The sequence below is a fragment of the Colias eurytheme genome, chromosome 28 (genome assembly GCF_061535395.1).
Source record: "Colias eurytheme isolate Ceu_HAF_F1 chromosome 28, ilColEury1 Martin Lab GWU primary, whole genome shotgun sequence".
NCBI lineage: Eukaryota > Metazoa > Arthropoda > Insecta > Lepidoptera > Pieridae > Colias > Colias eurytheme.
In genome coordinates this window covers 1,116,081-1,135,080 of record NC_143007.1, presented here as the reverse complement: position 1 = coordinate 1,135,080, position 19,000 = coordinate 1,116,081, and the positions used below count along the sequence as shown (strand labels likewise).

The window sequence follows — 19,000 nt, the reverse complement described above, 5'->3', positions numbered from 1 at the left end:
AAAATTTCAAAGTTGTCAAATGTCAATTATTGTCATGTGTCAAGGACCCTCAATTTTTTTTTTGTTATGGCAAGAAGATAATATTATAACTTTATAATATAATTATTCGTATAAATTATATTCATAAGTAAAAAATACCCACAAAAATACACATGCAAGACCTATGCTTATTCTATGTAGATCGTAGAACTTCCTCGTTTTTGTTTTTGAAGTGAAACTTCTTTATCGGGGTTGGAAAAAAATTTAGTGTAACATTTTTTCGTTAAGCGTGAAATTTTTCCGTTACGCGCCATCTTGTTTTTATCCTTTACACGCGTGATCGATGAAAGTTGTATAAAGTTAATTATTTTTTGAAAAATAAGGTCTTATAGAAGTTTTACTTCTTACGTGTGTACACTAGTACACGCACACATTTTTTTAAATTATATACCTACAATTTAATTTGTGAACAATAATAATTATTATAGATAATAATTATAATAAAATTAATAATGCAATATAAAGGCAATTTAGTACAATCTTGAATAACATTACTTTGATAGAAAGATTTTCCCGATCGTTGTTTTTTATCAGTACATATTTTAGGTTTTGACCTTTTAAGGTCGTAAGTTCACTTACTCTTATTGGGATTTTGTTGTAACGAAAAAATACTAGAACGTGTTTTGTCATTATAATATCCTTCCCACAGGGTATTTCAGTAATTTGATTTGCATTTCTAGGTACATAAACAATGTATAAAAATATAGTGTAATAACAGAATACCTACTTAATAGTAACTACGCTAATGTAATCATAAGGAAATTGTACGATTATTATGGTCCGGGAGCCAGCAGCAGATTTTATGACCAAGTTCCTCTCAAGCGGTAATTAGTAAAATGCATCAAAGTATAGTATTATGAAGCCTCGTGAACGTCAGCTGGAGCTCGGTTGGGGGGAAGAGCGGTTGTAGCCTCCCGTATCAGCTGACGGTTTTTCCACCAAGATACAGCCAGCTGACATATATATTTATCCACAGTTACATATAAGCTATCATCAGGTAAATTTTTGTTTGAGAGGAAATAACGGAAAATAAATTTTTCTTTAAATTTAACTTTCATTTTCGAGACACCAGCTGACGTATAATACACCATGTTGTAACCAGCTGACTATTTTTTTTCGTTGAGATATTGGGTTAGCTACAATTTGACAAATTTTTAGCTGAGAGGAAATGAATGAATGAATGTATTTTTTTTCCTACGTGCGTGGAAGGCTACAACCGCTCACCCCCCCAACCGAGCGCCAGCTGACGTTCACGAGGCTTTATAATACTATACTCTCATGCGTCTGACGAATTATCTCTTGAGAGGAAATAGTTAACCAAATTTGCACCTGGCTCCCTAACCATTAATTAAATTAATGTCAATCGACCTAGATAGGTACAAACTGATATCTCAACTCCACTCCTGTTGGTCCTAGCGTGATGACTGATGATATAAGTATTATAGCCTTCCTCGATGAATGGGCTATCTAACATCGAAAGAATTTTTCAAATCGGTACCTTTGGTTCAAACAAACAAACTCTTCAGCTTTATAATATTAGTATAGATGATGGAAATATCGATAATATCGGAAATCCCATAGCTCAGTTAATCGTTTGTGAATACGACTGCTGGCTCCGACTTACTTTCAATTGTAGAATTCATAACTTCGAATCTTATTTATTCATTTGAATATTATCTATATTGAATTAATACATAGGTAAGTACTTAATATTTATAAAGAACATTGAAAATAATAGTATTGTCTAGATGGAAATAAAGTTCAGTCAAACTCAAACTCAAACATGTATCTTTGACGTGACAACGTCTTATAATTCGATGAAGCCGGCTGCACGCACGAAAAAACATGACTCATGCGGCGTTACCTCGCTCTGACTCATCTGAGCCGTTCCACGTTAAGGCTTGAAGTGCGAGCGAGAGCGCGGAACGAGCTAAAAGAAGCACAATCGGACGTTGTCTCGTTCAACTATCATCAGTAAACCAATACAGACATTAGACAATCAATTTTTTTTCAATTAGACTTCTTTTAGGAAGGTGCAGACTGCAGGCTATAATCCACCACGCAGGTCAAGTGCGGGTTGGCGGATGTCACATGTCATCGAAAACAATTATTCTATAATATGATACAAAATAATTAACATTATTTCCGTTGTTAATTATGATAATATTTAGTTCCCATTGCAGGGATAGAAGATGTCTTAGGTCGAAATGCTACAATTTTTTTTAAGGTAGAGCATCTCACTTAAACACTAATAATCTCATATCACGTATTAAAACCATGTTCACCTATATACAAACACTCGCTTTGAATTCGTAATTACAATAACAAAAAGCAACTCACTTCAAAAACGACGTTAGTTGTATTGAACTGACGGCTTTTACGACGTTTTGAAGCTGCGTTCAAAAAATAGTATACTACTTTTGCGTGTGATTTAATTCAAAACCATAATGACTTATGTTATATGTATAAAACGGTAAGGATATGACCATTTCAAGATTAATAGGATTTGTTCTCGTTTAAAAATAGTATACCACTTTTAAAATTGACTTGTTCGGTGACAAAATGACGTATGAGCTAGCAACACTGGCGGCCGAATATGCGTTTTTAAAATTTGCCATTATTTGGAAAGCGTATCACTTTCTTGTACGAGTATTCAATTTTTAATTTAACATGGATTTCTAAATTACTATACACTATTTATTTTATGAATAGTTTTTTGTAATGATTTTAGAACGATTTAAAAAAGTAACATTCTATTTTTTTAATGATAAAAAGACGCAGTAAAGCGAAGGTTTTGTTAAAATCAGTTCAACGGCTTATGAGATATACATAAATGTTTACATTGAAAAAACAAATATTTTTCGCAAAATAGCGAAAACATAGGCCAGTGTAAACACCTTGTAGAATGTTTAGATAAGGTAGCATTAAAATTAAATAAACACTTGTATAATAATTCATATAATTACTAATACCTACCTATGTATTTACTATTTACTTTTCTTGACTGTATCCCTCTCAGTTTAAATGTGTAATTTTTAAGGTAAACTAAAATATAAAAATAATCCAGTAGTAATGTGAAATACATAGTAGCTTTCTTAAGAAATGCGCATTAAAACAGGAAAATTATTATTAAAATCATAACATAATTACAAATTTACATCCTCAAAAAGTTCTACATCGATTGTGGTAGACAAAATAATATACAAATCGCTCCGAAGATACAAAATAGTTTCTTTTCCTCATCTTTGATAAAATAATATATGGAAAGTAAATAATATAAGCAAGTATATAAGGAAAATTACTTTTATTTATTTATTATCGTTCTTATAGGTGCTAAACGACCACACGGATATATAGATCTAGAATATAATCCATACTAATATTATAAATGCGAAAGTAACTCTGTCTGTCTGTCTGTTACTCAATCACGCCTAAACTACTGAACCAATTTGCATGAAATTTGGTATGGAGATATTTTGATACCCGAGAAAGTACATAGGCTACCTTTTATTGCGAAATATGTACCACGGGCGAAGCCGGGGCGGACCACTAGTGGAATATAATATTAAGAATCACGTACTAACATTTCGAACGGAAAAGACTTTTTGATATCGGTCCAGTTCCTCAGATTAGAGCGTTTAACCAAACAAACATACAAACTTTTCAGCTTCATAATCTGGATGAAACACTTTCCCACACTCTATATATTTTCTGGTACCCACACATTACATAAAAACCACTACAATTTAAGTTTAGGCTTTGACATAGCATTTTTTGATTAATTTTGTTATCCACATTAATTAAAAGCTTAGTAGGTATCTAATCTAAGAAAAATCGTGAATTCCTAATCATCATTTTAGCATCGCTTAGTGCGATGAAACATAACTGAAGGTTAGCGTATCTAGTAATTTTTATTCTATGGACCTTTTATAAGCAAACATTTTTCATTTTTTTTCATTACCTAGATGTTCAATTGTTTCTATGAGATACCAATATACCTACATATAAAATGTATCGCTGATAAGAAAATCACACAATGTTTGAAGTAAAATACATAATATTTACTTTTAAAACTTGGGGTAACCCGTAACCATGTAGTCATTAGTCATTACTGCAGCATTGTTTCCAGTATGGAAACATGACAGCGCTATATAGATCGTCTAGTGCAGCGTTTCCCAACCAGCCCCCCTAGACAAGTGGCTTTCTATTAGCGTAAAGTTCAATAGAATAGATTATGAATGTATGAGATTGACGTAATCAATCGTCGTCGTCGTCGTAATCAAACGTCAATCTCATACGTTCATAATCTATTCTATTCAACTTTACGCTAATAGAAACCCACTTGTCTAGGGGGGCTGAGGACCGCAGACAAATCAAGAAACTTACGAAAGCCTGAAAATCTGAAATATCATACAAAAACACTAAAAGAAATCAATAATTTTTTTAAATAATATAGATCGACTTACGCGAATACGTTTTTTGGGGGTCCGCGGATCATGATAAGATGGCGCTAGGGGTCCGCCTTTGGAAAAGGTTGGTAAGGGATCGTCTAGTGCCATTACTTTCTCATATCCATACTAATATTATAAATGCGAAAGTAACTCTGTCTGTCTGTCTGTTACTCAATCACGCCTAAACTACTGAACCAATTTTCATGAAATTTGGTATGGAGATATTTTGATACCCGAGAAAGGACATCTATTTTTATCCCGGGAAAATGACGCAATCCCGGAAATCCCACGGAAACGGGAACTATGCGGGTTTTTCTTCGACTGCGCGGACTATGCCGCGGGTGGAAAGCTAGTTGGAAATAATACTGCTTTAGGTCAACCTCCGGAACAAAAATTATTTTAACGTTTTATCATTCATGACATAATAATATTACAATTTTTTGCATAAAATTAGTTCAAGCTAAAACTAATACTGACCGTTTTTGGTTCTATTTTTCACTAAGAAGAAAGAAAGAAAGAAAGAAAAAAAGCTTTATTGCCAACAAAAAACTTAGACTATCTTAACTTAAAAGTAAACACAATATATTAGGCAATCGGAACAGACTCAGCCATGCTGTGGGCTAACACCCGAACAGCGCTGATTTTCAGTCTGCCCGCGTATTTTCCGAGGTCCTACATATTTTATATAAATACTAATTATAAAATTAAAAAAAAATTACATCCACAACTGTTCCTACCAATAAAAGTAAAAATTTATAAATACGTCTACATATTGTACATATAATATATGCATATAAATATTATAAAATAAACAACATAGATATAGATATTATACTTACATAGATATTAAAAATAATTCAGATAGATATGTATATGGATGGGAATATTTGTAATCAATAATTTATTTTACCTGCGTGTTGATTCTGCTGTCTGTTTGTTCAAGAGTATCCTTTTGTATTTACACTTGAATGATACATAAGACATACTAAGCTTTAAGGGTGGTGGAAGGTCGTTCCAGATCTTTGAAGCAGAATACTTGAATCCACCCTTAAAACCTGACGTGTGGTGTTTCGGTATGATTAAGGCATTGTTGCTTCTACCTCGTGTATTTTTCGTATGGTACTCTTGAGTCCATGTTAGTTTTTTATAGAGGTAGACAGGAGCCCCCGTGTGCACCAGCCTATGTATCAGACCTGCTAAATGTAACTGCCTACGACCCGCCATCTTGAGGATTTTCTGGCTATTCAAGTAAGGTGTGATATGCGCACGCTTTGGTATGGCGAAACAGAAACGAGCGCATGCGTTCTGCACTCGCTGAATTGCTCGCTCGGTTTTGGCGTATAGGCGGGGGCCATAGACGGTATCGCAGTAATTAAGATGTGACAAAACTAATGATTCAGTCAGCATTACTTTAACGCTCTCTGATAGATCCTGCCTAAGACCATACAGTACTTTCAGTCTGTAGAAGGCATTTCTGATTGTGATGCTTATGTGATCCTCATATTTAAGCTGCCCATCCAAGATCAAACCGAGATTCCTAACCTTATCCACTCCAACTAATGGTGCATTATTAATTTTTATATTAAAATTAAGATTTTTTATTTTTTGAATTTGATTTTTTGTACCTAGGATTATGTATTTAGATTTGGACGCGTTAAGTACCAGGGCGTTTTGTTTAGACCATAACGACACTTGTTCTAAATCCTCGTTAATGTGGCGTTCTGTGACTGTAGAATTATTGGGATCTATAGGATAATATAGCTGTGTATCGTCGGCATATAAGTGTACCTTACCGTGTTTAATGTGTTCAATGAGATCGGCAGTATACAACGTGCTAGCTGTGCCCTGCGGTTTCACCCGCATTGCTTCGCTCCTGTTGGTCTTAGGGTGATGATATATATAGCCCATAACCTTCCTCGATAAATGGGCTATCTAAAGCTGAAAGAATTTTTCAAATCGGACCCGTAGTTCCTGAGATTAGCGCGTTCAAAGATTTATCTTCGGATCTCCTACAATCAAATTAATATTTATTTAAATCAATATTAATTAAACTGAATTTATTTTTAAAGTAAAAGACGTTTCACTGTCAACAGAGCAATAGATCTGGAGGTTATCATAAGCAAACAAAGGAAATTTTATATGTCAGAGTATACAAGCCACTCTGTCTTTGTGCAGAAAATTTATTTGTGTTAGATAAAATTAAATATTACTATTTTTACTATTATTTTTTTTATAGTGAAATAATTTTTGCAAAAGCTTAGCCGTTTATTTGCCTACAGACATGCAAAATTCGCAATTTATGATTACTTAAAACAATATTTTTTTTATCAATAATTAACTTACAAGAAATAAAAAATATCACATAATTCATGATATACGTCCATAATATATATAAATGCGAAAGTAACTCTGTCTGTCAATTCTTTTAGCCTAAAGTCTAAAACCATTGATCAGATTTGGATGAAAATTTGTTCATGTTCCAGGTTATATCCGGAAAATCTCACGGGAGCGGAACTATTTATACATCTACTTATATTAATATTATAAAGAGGAAAGGTTTGTAATTATGTATGTATTTATGGTTTTCACGCATAAACTACTGGACCGATTTTGATGAAATTAAGCACAGATAATCTTTAGACCCTGAGAAAGAATATAGGCTACCTTTTATTGCGAAATATATACCACGGGCGAAGCCGGGGCGGACCGCAAGTATATAATAATATATTCTTCCTTTGAATACGCGGGCGAAGCTGCGGGAAAGCTAGTTATTAGATAATAAATAATCTTTCCTAGTTCAATTAGTGTTTATTGTCACCTTTTAAAATATTTTACCGAATGATAGAACTAATAAAACAAACATACGTCATAAAACAATCACATGGAAATCATAACAATGCAAAAAAACAAATTTGTTAACAAATGACGTTAGTATATGGTTATTAGTATGATATAATATTTTAGCGCCAAAGAAAATGGACGCCATCTTTGTTTTTGTTTGTCAATGTCACGAAGTGAAATTAATGTTTGTTTTACATTGCCTCGTGAACAAGCGTAACTTTCATATTTGACTTTCAAAACAAGCAATGTATTGTAAAGTGATTCTTTGTTTAAATTTCTCACACTTATTCTTTTCGGAATTATTGACGTTTAAAAATTTAATTTTATAAGTTTTTTTTTTAGAAATTTCTAAGTAAATAGGGACAGTTCTTCAAAAAATTCAAAATTCAAAATTATTTAAAATTCAAAATTATTTATTGTGATTCACAGGTTATAAGGTTGGTATGACGTTAAGTATTACATTCTTGAAAGGATAGTGGTAGCTGCAGTTTTTTTAGTACACTTGACTTACTTGACGGTCCTATGGCCGGTGGCCCCTATGTGGGGCAGAGGGCGTCCACAGTGCGCCGCCATCGCGTTCGGTCCTGCAGGCAACAAACCATTCAACGAACGCGAATTTTAGTGCACTTACATAGGTATAAATTTTGTTTAATAACCATACTTATTATGTTTTAGTTAAATTTCGTATTTAAATTAGAAGTAATACAGCCGTTAACAGGATATTACGATTTTAGTTCGAGCGACAGAATCCAAAAAAATATGTAAACTTCAAATTAAGTGAGATGTAAGTATAATTAATTTTTGTAGTTATATAATAATTTTTCCTCCTAGCCTTTATTTAGAAACCTACATAAAATACTTAAGGGGGGTTAGGCGGTGAGCGAAAAATCAGCTATTCGGGCCTGAGGTAAGAGGTGAGGGGGTCCGCCTTTAGTATGGAATCAACGTGCTCGAAACTAAAAATCGTAAGCGCCATTCACATTTTTATCAAAAAGTGAATGAAAATATCTAGTATTTTCTAAAACTAAAACAGTCACGAAATCGAGAAGGTAAATACCTATGTATTTGTGATTTTATACGAATTATTATCGTAAAATACAGTTGTAATGAGCATTTAAATGATATTTTAGAGGTAACTTCAGGATTTTTTTTTATCGAGCAAAATTTTTCCAATCGTGTTTTGGAAACAGTCATCCCATCACACATACGTTTTGTAATACATATTAGAAATTCCAGTGCGAAAAAACTTCAATATCTTCAGTTTTAGCTCATAGAAAACAGTCCATTTTTCCGTTTTCACCTACTAAGGGCCCTTAATAAGTAAGGAAACAGAACAACATGGAAAACAATGAATACGACATAGCCATATTATAAAACACGTGATCATTTTCTTATAATAAATATTTGGATATTCAAGTACCTACAAGTAAATATTTACATTATTCAGAATCATTTTAGCAATAATTTGCACTAAGGTTCACATTTTGTACCTTAAAGATAAGTAATCAATACAATGCTTTCCGCGCATGTCATATACAGATCATCGCTTACAGAGCCAGCAATCTATTGCAAACACACTTTTACCACGCACCGGGATAGTAGGGATACTTTTAGACACGATAACTTTCCAGAACTGTCAAATAAAAGTTTACGCGCGGGAAAATTATCTGTCATTCGCCAATTGACAGCGCGCGAACGAGGTTGCGCTAACGGTTTTGCAAAAAGGTTGTATATAATTTATGTTCTGTGTTATTCAAGTGAATGTGTAACCTGTTGAGAGTTGTTTTGCTACTTGAAGTCTAGATAAACCAAGGTAAATATTATTATTGTCTTATGCATGTTCTTGTGACGTTAATTTAGTGATCTAAAGCTTAGTTGAAAAGTTATTTTTAGAGTTTTAAAGTTAAGGTTGAAAGTCAGGCCTTGCGCGCTTTTTATTTGTTTATTTTGTTGTAAAAACAACTGGTTCTTTATAGTGCACGTAACAGGAATGTAGAACCTGTAATATTGTGCAGTCTGTTAGTTTGTATGTTTCTAAAGGAAAATGTTACGTATGTTGCCTAGTTTAAGATTTTTAGAGCGATATCATGGAGAAAAAAAAGTAATAAAAAAAGAGGAAAAAAATGTAAATTAAAAAAAAATATTATCGGTAATTATTTTTTCAAAAAAATAAAATATTAAAAGTTTCGACGTTATGGACGTAACTTATTAAGTATGCTAATTTACTCTCTTCGAAAATGTTGAATTTGGTATTACAAAGAATTGTGACCTATTTAAATGTTTTAATTTTTAATAATAAAATACAAATAAATTTAATCCATACTAATATTATAATTGCGAAAGTAACTCTGTCTGTCTGTCTGTTACTCAATCACGCCTTACAACTGAACCAATTTTCATGAAATTTGGTATAGAGATATTTTTATACCCGAGAAAGGACATAGGATAGGTTTTATCCCGGAAATCCTACGGGACCGGGTTTTTCTTTGAAAACACGGGCGAAGCCGCGGGCGGAAAGCTAGTAATACAAATAACTTTTCATTTCATTTCATTTAAGAAAATTATTTTTATCGTTTAAAAGTTCTTAAATAAAATAGGTAGTTATCTATATTTATGCATTAATAATAGGAAACTCCGTCAATTAAAAACTAAGATACAAGTGCAAACAAACGCACACGAAGTAAGCTTTTTTCATAGCTAATTGAAGCTTTTGCATGCTGCAACTTTTTAAAATAATTATTGACATTATAGTTACAAATTATTTTTAACTAGCTGTTGCCCGCAGCTTCGCCTGCGTGAAAAAGATAAATTTTCATGGTACAAACCTTCATCCTCTATTTGATCCCCTTGGGGGATGAATATTCTAAAATCCTTTCTTAGGGGACGCCTACGTTATGACATCTACCTGCATGCCAAATTTCAGCCCGATACGTCCAGTGGTTTGGGCTGTGCGTTGATAGATCACTATATCAGTCACCTTTGAGTTTTATATACATATACAGGGTGTACCAAAAAGTAGTGATGAACGGAAGCTGAGAGGTAGAGGACCTAGAGGGCTATCCGAATCACCCCCATGTATGTAATGCGATTTTTCGTATTTTCGGAGTTATGACGTTTTTTTCAATTTTTCACCTATCGCCGAGTACGATGATATTTTCACTCATGCTGACGTCAATAATTGCGGAAGATGCTTAATTTTTTTTGTGTGCTAAGCTGAAAGAATGGCCAATTCAGTATGGTAACATTTACTATCGTTAGATCTTTGAATGGAATAAAAAAAAGAATTAAATGGCAAGAAAGATAAAATTACCCAGTATGTTCACCACTTCAAGGGCCCGTAAAAAAATAAAATCACATAAAAAAAGTTTTCCGTTTGACTTTTAAAAACTTGCTCTATCTACCAGATAGCTACCCTGAAAATTTCATTTTATTATTCAGAAGGCTTCAATCGAAAAATTTAAATCTAAACGTGGTAAGTGCAAAAATTGAATTAACATGATGATCATTAAAACCAATAAATAGGTGTTTAATTACCAGAAATTTTTAAAATAACCCCGCTGTTGCTCAATGCAAGTGCGACATCACCGTCAAAAGTTGTCTTTTAAATGTCTGAATGCCCTTTTATCATTTTTAATGGTTTCTTCTGCTACTATGAATTTCCGGGTTATTTCGTCCAAATTGTGGCATTCTCTCAAGTAGCCGAGGTCTTTTTAGTATTTCCATTGAAACAAATCAATGGGGTTTAGGTCGAGGGACCGTGGAGGCCAGGCTTTAAGGCAGGCGTCACCGGCGCATGCGCAGGCTGCAACGACCAATCCATCTTTCAGGGTATCTTTGCCCTTTAGCCTGGCCTGCACGGTCCCCGGACATAAACCCTATTGATTTTTTTCCGTGGGGATACTACAAAGACGAGAGACTGCCACAATTTGGACGAAATAACCCGGAAATTCATAGTAGCAGAAGAAACCATTAAAAATGATAAAAGGGCATTCAGACATTTAAAAGACACCTTTTTACGGTGATGTCGCACTTGCATTGAGCAACAGCGGGGTTATTTTAAAAATTTCTGGTAATTAAACACCTATTTATTGGTTTTAATGATCATCATGTTAATTCAATTTTTGCACTTACCACATTTAGATTTAAATTTTTCGATTGAAGCCTTCTGAATAATAAAATTAAATTTTCAGGGTAGCTATCTGGTAGATAGAGCAAATTTTTAAAAGTCAAACGGAAAACTTTTTTTATGTGATTTTATTTTTTTACGGGCCCTTGAAGTGGTGAACATACTGGGTAATTTTATCTTTCTTGCCATTTAATTCTTTTTTTTATTCCATTAAAAGATCTAACGATAGTAAATGTTACCATACTGAATTGGCCTATCTTTCAGCTTAGCACACAAAAAAAATCAAGCATCTTCCGCAATTATTGACGTCAGCATGAGTGAAAATATCATCGTACTCGGCGATAGGTGAAAAATTTAAAAAAACGTCATAACTCCGAAAATACGAAAAATCGCATAACATACATGGGGGTGATTCGGATAGCCCTCTAGGTCCTCTACCTCTCAGCTTCCGTTCATCACTACTTTTTGGTACACCCTGTATAGATGTTGAAAATTTTATTTCCAACTAGCTTACGGCCGCGGCTACGCCCGCGTGGTGTTTTGATAAAAGGTAGCCTATGTTCTTTCTCATGGTCTTAAGACTGTCTGTGCCAAATTTCATCAAAATCGGTTGAGAGGTTTAAGCGGGAAAGCGTAACAGACAGATAGACAGACATACAGAGTTACTTTCGCATTATAATATTAGTAGGGATAATATAATTACTATAATGTAAATATTTTCTAATACATATAATCTTTAGGCTTTAACCCGCTTCAATCGCCTGATACCCGCAAAATATACCCTGGATATTCTAAACCAGACTATAATCTATCTCTATGTCAAATTTCATCCATATCAGAATAGCAGTTTTTACGTTAAAGACAAACCAAACACATACTTTCGCGTTTTACATCCTTAGCAACTATGATTTATTACACAGTATCATAGATTTTATATAAAAACTAGCTTCCCGTCCGCGGCTTCGTCCGCGTTTTCAAAAAATAAAACCAACAAAAAATATATGTAGTTTATGTAACTAGTATGTAGGCATTTTTTTTTAAATATATTCTTTCTTTTATTTCTTTTTTGCGCTATCCTTATTCTTCTCACATTTCCTTTCCTACCAGGTTGCCTGGCAGAGATTGCTGTGTAGCAATAAGGCCGCCTATTGTGCAAAATTTTTGTACCTCACTAATTTGTACCAAATTTCCTATATTGTTTTGTACAATGAAGTGTTATAAATAAATAAATAAATAAATAAACCCGTATTGTTCCCGTTCCTGTGGGATCTTCGGAAAAAAGAAGCCTATGTCTTATTCCAAACCTAATTTCATTGTGATCGGTTCAGTAGTATTTGCGTGAAAGAGTATTAAACATCCATCCATTCTAACATTTATAATATTAGTAGAATTTAGGAGTTAGTTACGAACCTATAATTATAATATAAGCGAAGTCAGGTCTTACAATTAGTGGAAAAAATAAATTATGTTTATTCGTTTGTACCTACAGAACGAGTCAATAGATGTCAATGGAACTCATTGATTGATAATAATAAACTGTTTTATTGATACATGACGTTTATTTCAATACATACACAATAATACTAGTTGTGTCCCGCGACTGTTCTCGCGATGTTTTTTTCAGCTTTTATTTTTCTAGCATTAAATTTCACTACATAGTATAAAACAAAGTCGCTTTCTCTGTCCCTATGTCCCTTTGTATGCATAAATCTTTCAAACTACGCTACGGATTTTGATGCGGTTTTTTTTAAATAGATAAAGTGATTCAGGTTAAAGGTTTTAGTATATAATTTATTAGGTTTTAGACAAAGCGGGCAAAGCCGCGAGCGGAAAGCTAGTATACTATAATATACTAATGTTATAAAGCTGAAGAGTTTATTTGTTTGAACGCGCTAATGTCGGGAACTTCTGGTCCGATTTGAAAAATTATTTCGGTGTTAGATAGCCCATTTATCGCGGAAGGCTATTATAGGCTATAATCTATATAATATCAATTATAATCACGCTAGGACCAACAGGAGCAGAGCACTGCGGGTAAAACCACAGGGCACAGCTAGTGGATAAATATTTGAAAATTCGATCATATTCAAAGATTTCAGTTCAACTTAAATTTAAAAATTTAAGTTTGAAAAATCAGATGTTTTGCGCGAAGCGACAGTAGTACCCACCTCAACGCTTCGCTTATGAGGCGTGCAAAATCTCTATAGTTATGTAATTATTTTTAAAATAAACTAAAGCACCTCTAAATTGTCTCGGCACATACGCTCTTTTTTATTATATAGATTAAAAAAAATGGAATCTACATTATAATAATTCTTATATATAAAATTCTCGTGTCACAATGTTAGTCTGCATACTCCTCCGAAACGGGTGGACCGATTCTCATGAAATTTTCTGTGCATATCGGGTAAGTCTGAGAATCGGCCAACATCTATTTTTCATATGTACCACGGGCGAAGCCGGGGGCGGACCGCTAGTAATAATATATATATAAGTTTTTAAATACGCATAAGTTCAATAATATTTACATTATTATATAGCAATAACTGCTTTGAACCGAATTCTGTGTTGAGAATAACTTAAGTCAACTAAGTTATCACTTACAATGTAGGCCAATTGACAAGAATTGACAAATTTAAGTTAACTATAAGTATTTACTTATTATGTAGTTATTACCATTTACTATATATGCTTTCCCTAAATATCTTATATCTTAATATATATAAATCTCGTGTCACAATGTTTGTCCTCAATGGACTCCTAAACCACTTAACCGATTATAATAAAATTCGCACACCATGTGCAGTTCGATCCAACTTGAGAGATAGGATAGTTTAAACATGTAGGTACCACGGGCGAAGCCGGGGCGGACCACTAGTATAATATATAATAATAAAACTCGTTTTCCTTGGTCACGGCATCACGCGTGAACGGGTGGACCGATTTCGATAATTCTTTTTTTATAATATTCCTTGAAGTACGAGGATGGTTCTTATGGAAAGAAAACATAAACATGTACCACGGGCGAAGCCGGGGCAGACCGCTAGAAAATAAATATAATAAAAAAATGACTAAAAATCACACATACAGGTGAAGCTAATAAAAGCGTGTTAAAAATATTTTTCTATCTAGATCGAAATTTAGGGATGTCGATTCATTCCAAAAAAGATCGATTCTTAAATCGATTCGAATCGTAACTTGATAAATCGATTCATAAAAAAATCGAGGTCTAAAAAATCGATTTCTAAAAATCGATTTTTTTCAATTTTGTATTTACAATGTAAATATAAATCCATTTTATGAAAAACAAGAATGGTACCATAATAAACAATCTCTGGGATCACTTATCAGTAAAATCAGGAATTTTTTAGTTCAGGGAATTAGATAATTACAATTATTTTTATTACCATGTAACTATCAGATCACATATTATAAAAGAAGATATTTATTTTCTAAATGTATTTGTTACATTAAAAATTCAAGAGAGTAGATAACATTGTCAAGTCTACTGGTATCCAAGCGGTTCCGCTCATCACTTGCGATGTTGCCGGCAATCGAAAAAAGGCGCTCACAGGGATCAGATGATCCTACGATACTCATAAACATCACGGCTATTGAGTGAACATGGTGATAAATAGAGTTTGTTTGTTCTTGCCAATAAAGTATGTATATATCCATTATATTGTGAGTACATTCAGCTAATTCTAAATATATTTTTTTTACCATAAAAGAAAAAATAGAAAGTCGATTTTCAAGGGTAAAATATCGATTCACTGAATCGATTCAGTACGACATATCGATTTAAAAAATCGATTTATTTGGTCCGAAAAATCGATTCTCCGATTAATCGATTTGAGATCGACATCCCTAGATCGAATGAACTACATATTATTTTTAGAGCGCATATTACTACATAAATTGAAACTGATCTATAGGTACCATTTCTTATTTCTTAGTAATCTAGATAGATAAAAGAAAGTTGTGTTACACAACTTATAACAAAGAATACTAATATTGAAATGAAATAAATTTATAAAGAATAAAAAAAATTCGATCACGAGGCGGTACTCGAACCCACATCCTTTCGCGCCAAACCAGGGCGGATGCCTGACCAATTCAGCCACTCGTGACCCACTAGAGCGATCGAATTTATTCCATTGTTTCAGTTTTATGTGTCTAAGGGACACAGCGCGCGCCATCTATCGAGATGATTAACAACCATCTCAATCAATATGAATTTGTGAATAGTGAATACTATATTGATTTATTTTTATTTGTCCACTAGCGGTCCGCCCCGGCTTCGCCCGTGGTACATATTTCGCAATAAAAGGTAGCCTATGTTCTTTCTCAGGGTCTAAAGATTATCTGTGCCAAATTTCATCAAAATCGGTCCAGTAGTTTATGCGTGAAAACCATACATACATACATACATACATACAAACCTTTCCTCTTTATAATATTAGTATAGATTTATGTTTTACAATAATTAATGTACGACAGTGAGTCACAAAATCGTTTTGGTGGTCCCAAACTCGGTGGTCGGCCTTAGCGTGGTGATATGTAGCTTATAACCTTCCTCGATAAATGGACTATCTAACACCGAAATAATTTTTCAATACGGACCAGTAGTTCCTGAGATTAGCCCGTCCAAACAAACAAACTCTTCAGCTTTATAATATTAAGTATAGATAAGTCGGTATTGAACCAATTCAAAGCAACTTACTACGTCATAGAATCAAATCACTAAAGTAATAAATAATATAATCTTATCTTATATATAAAATTCTCGTGTCACAATGTTAGTCTGCATACTCCTCCGAAACGGGTGGACCGATTCTCATGAAATTTTCTGTGCACATCGGGTAAGTCTGAGAATCGGCCAACATCTATTTTTCATATGTACCACGGGCGAAGCCGGGGCGGACCGCTAGTTATTTATATATTTAATTAATTCTTATCAACATATTTATTTAAATTAACAATTATAATTTCAACTTAGCATATTATATTAATATTTATGTTAATAAAAACGATTTTATTGATACTTACGTTGAACTGTTTATACTATTGAACATTTTGACCTACCTCAAAAAAGGAGGAGAAATTATATAAATCATATCCTTAGCTTACTGATAAGTGAAGTCCCATGTCCCCTAGTGGGGTAAGGGGCAGATGCATTATTCATACATCTGTTTCACTGATCGATTTTCTTTAGGGACAAGTAGGTGATCAGCCTTCTGTGTCCTGCCAGACCGAGACATTTTTTTTTTCTTCGTCTCCACCAGGAATCGAACCCAGGACCCCTCGGTTCTACGCTCACGCGTCAACCACTGTACCAAGGAGGCGGTCATAGCTTACTGATGGTAAAAGAATATTATAAATTTTTGAAATAAATTGTTGTAACTTTTGAAATATATAATAGTACTAGATTTCCGCCAGCGGCTTCGCCCGCGTTTTCAAAGAAAAACTCGCATACATCCCTTTCCCGTGGGATTTCCGAGATAAAACCTATCCTATGTGTTAATCCAAGTTACCCTCTATATGTGTGCTAAATTTCATTGTAATCGGTTCAGTAGTATTTGCGTGAAAGAGTAACAAACACACACACACACACATCCTCACAAACTTTCGCATTTATAATATTAGTAGGATCTGCCTAATAAAATCACAAAAGCTCGTGATTAAATATAACAAGAAATTGAGTAAAAAGAAATCTTTTATTCCTGTACAGTTTCCTATTTTCAAAATATTCAATAAAACGTTCCATTTAATTTTGAAGCGTTTCGGAAATTAAAAAATAAACATCAAATAAATCAATATTTGTTTTTTGTTTCGTTAAATCAGTTTTATATTATTATCTGTGCTGTAATAAATCGCACAAATAACGTTTATAATAAAAACATTAATTTATATTAATTTCCATTCATATATGTAGCAGTCATCTGGTGGAATTTGATATTTGATTGAATGACTATAAGCGCCTTCATTGAATGACGACATTTAATTGTATGACTAAACGACAATTTGTCAAGTTGTTGAATGTAACGTTCGACGTCTTGATTGAACGTCAATTATCATAGTTTGTTGGTTTGGATAAGGGGATGGGTTAGGTTAGGTTCGTGTTTTTTCTAACTACACAGAAATAGGAACTGGAAAAAGTAAATTCTGTCAATGAATATGCTAGTCATTCAACAATATGCCGGGCGTTAGATGCGCTCTGTTCAAACGGCTATATTATAACCCGCTTACTAGTTTGACGTTGAGTTACGTTTGTTAAATCAACCTTCGGCCATTGAGATAATATTAATATGGAGACGACACCGCCTACATCACTTATGTTCCACTCAATATACGCCATGTGGCGTATGTTGAGCGGTTTTTTTAAATGGTTTTAAGGTGAAACGCATCAAATATGCCTTCGTGTGTGTTACGATATTGCACAAATAATACAAATAATACGGAAAAGTGCAAAGGAATAACTTTCATCCGTAAGTACCTAACTAGATAATAATTTTTAAAACTTAGTTAGAGCAAAAAAATGGCGCACAGATTTTGTTCGTGGTGTCTCCTCCATACGTAGTAATATTATCTCAATGCCTTCGGCCTAATTATTCATTTGATTATCGTCATTCAATGAACGCGCTAGTCATTCAGTCAAATAACAGATTTAACCAGATGACGGCGATATATAAAAATCCTGTTAGGTAGTCACTAAGTAGACGGCCTAGATCTTACGGAAGGTATTTACCTAGAAACATAAGCTTTTATGAACAAGAAATAGGTAATAAATATAATGTTTTATTTACATTCTATAGCGTTCATGGAATAATTGTCATCTCGAAGATAAATAAAGTTATTCTATATACGAATAAATAAATAATAATAACAGGTTACAGGCAAGGCAAAAATAATAAAAGCTCTATGTCATATATTTTACTAGTTTTCCGCCCGCGGCTTCGCCGACGTTTTCAAAGAAAAACCCGCATAGTTCCCGTTCCCGTGGGATTTCCGGGAACGGGAAACCACCTATCCTATGTGTCAATCCAAGTTACCCTCTATATGTGTGCTAAATTTCATTGTAATCGGTTCATGAGTTTAGGTAGCATGGGTAGTATTTGCGTGAAAGAGTAACAAACATACATAATATTTTTTAAGAGTAACAAACATACATAGTACAAACATACATAACATTTTGGAAGGGTACTGGTCTATACGTAAAAAGTCTGAAAACAAATTATGTTTAAGATGTGAGTATGGTCAGTTATATGGTTTTATTCGTAAAACAATATAATATATTAACTTTTAATATTATTAACACGTTGACTGCGGCACAGATATATCTGTACTTTCCATTACTGCGTTACGGGTCGTTTTAAACCTTGTCCTATACGAGACATTGTGGCGGCACGAGGCATATTAAACCCCACCGCCCGTAGGAGATCAAAATCCTTTTTTTGGCGCCAAATAAGACAAAGTGTGCGGCTTTTGTCGTGATTATTATTAACAATGAGCTCATTAACCTAAATCTACCGTCGCCCGTGGT

The 19,000-nt window shown here is 33.6% G+C and overlaps 1 protein-coding gene across 1 annotated transcript in view; it reads left to right on the top strand.

Annotated features, from left to right (window-relative positions):
- The first annotated feature begins 8,976 nt into the window (after positions 1-8,976).
- Positions 8,977-19,000, top strand: part of LOC149896442 (cysteine dioxygenase type 1) — a 29,374-nt gene continuing 19,350 nt past the window's right edge. Inside the window, exon 1 of the mRNA XM_090117639.1 lies at positions 8,977-9,144. The gene's annotated coding sequence lies outside the window, so the exon portion shown is untranslated. The remainder of the gene's footprint in view (positions 9,145-19,000) is intronic.